Source organism: Aplysia californica, unplaced genomic scaffold (assembly GCF_000002075.1).
Source record: "Aplysia californica isolate F4 #8 unplaced genomic scaffold, AplCal3.0 scaffold00009, whole genome shotgun sequence".
In the NCBI taxonomy this organism is placed as follows: domain Eukaryota; kingdom Metazoa; phylum Mollusca; class Gastropoda; order Aplysiida; family Aplysiidae; genus Aplysia; species Aplysia californica.
The window spans coordinates 102,214-104,005 of record NW_004797279.1 but is presented as its reverse complement, the minus strand read 5'-3'; positions in this window follow the sequence as shown (position 1 = coordinate 104,005).

Genomic DNA, 1,792 nt, shown 5'->3' with positions numbered 1-1,792 from the left:
CATCATCATCATCATCATCTTCATCATCATCATCATCATCACCATCACCATCATCATCATCATCATCATCATCATCATCATAATGATAATAATTATTGCCTATACCCGGTAGTGCATACCCACGCTCTACAGCAAGCCCAACCTAATAGCGCCAATGGTGTAGATGTTAGGCTTTTCTCCAAGCACGTACATGTAGAAGACATCAGTTCAATTCCTGAGTGGGAAAGCTTTTTATCGTGTATCTTCGTCTGTCAGCAGGGAGCTAGGAAATTAGGAATATCATTCTATTTAGCTTGGATTGGCCCTGACCCTCAGTATGTTGAAGCAGCCTGTTTGTTTCGCAATGCAGACAAAAAACGTGAAAGTTCAAGTGGGGTCTGAATTTCTGTCCTCCCTTCGAAACACTTACCTTCACAAATTTCTACCGGCGTCTATAGTGTATCCATTCGCTGTCGCACGCTGGAGACCCAAATTCAAGCCCCATGTGGGGAAAATTGCTATCGAGTATTTCGGTCTTTCTGCTGGGATGGTGGTCCAATAAAAAAGTGGTGTATGCCATTTATCGATTCAACTTTGATGTTAGTTCCTGAGTCAACACATTGGTCATGTTATGACCCTGATGCCCTCAACAAGTCGTTACCGTCTCTGGATGATTTCCCAAAGCGGGCCAATTCGAAGTGGCAAATTATGACACCCTACCAGGTGCGCACAAGTGCAATCACCCAAGTGTTTAAAACCAATGAGATATCCAACTATGGAATCAAGTCGGTTAATAATAACCCATGGGTTGACGCAGGAACTAACATCAAAGTCGCATCTATGAATGGTATACAGCACTATTTTATTGGAGCAACACATGACGCAGGCGCAGAGCCTAAGTACAAGATTATAGTGGATCGTACAGTGGTGGTGCTGTTTCGGGGTCTCCGCCAGGGCTCTCAGTCTCAGTATAGAGTGTGATGTCTCTGATGTCCCCAGCGGTCCTTGGAGAGTTTATCTGTATCTAGATGTTCGTTCATCATGAGTATCATATATTGTGTGGCGCAGGCCCAAGTTTGATCTTGGACTCAGATTTTGAACTGAATACTCTCCTGTTTTTTAGGTTCTCTATGCAGCTGTAATTATTCTTCTCTTGTTGCTCCCTCGTTAGGTCAAAGATTAGGATTCTCTGCCCTCTGTGGGCCTCGTGGATGTCAGATGATTTACCATTTGTAGGTGCGAAGGCGCCTTTGAAGACCACACAGTAGTCAGTTATGAAAGTCTTGCCTTGGTTACTCTCGCGGTTAACGTAGACTACGACCTTGCGTTTGTCTGGTTCTTGTTCAACTTAATCAATTAAAGCTTTTTACCATGCCTTCCACATAACGTGTTCAATTTGTTTCTTTCTAGTGTCTAGAGCAGTTTTTGAATCTCATATTGTCAACAATTTTAGTAATAGCCCGGTTGTAAAGTACCACTGATTCGTAGTCGTCGCCATCGAGTTCACAGTCAGGGTTCTCAGCTAGTCTTTTCACAAGGTCGACAGCTCGAGTTCTCACTTTAGGTGCGGTAACCTTAGCAGTAGGCTTATCTACTTCATTCTAATAATAATATGACATTACCTTCCATAGAACAATAGGTTTGATTCTCGGCGTCGTTCCCATTCGCGGGTTCGATATGTGCCTTCGAGGAGATATAATATATATATACATAATATGAGAGAGAGAGAGAGATAGAGAGAGACAGAGACCTAGAGACAGAGAACTAGAGAGAGAGAGAGATAGAGAGAGAGAGAGAGAGAGAGAGAGAGAGA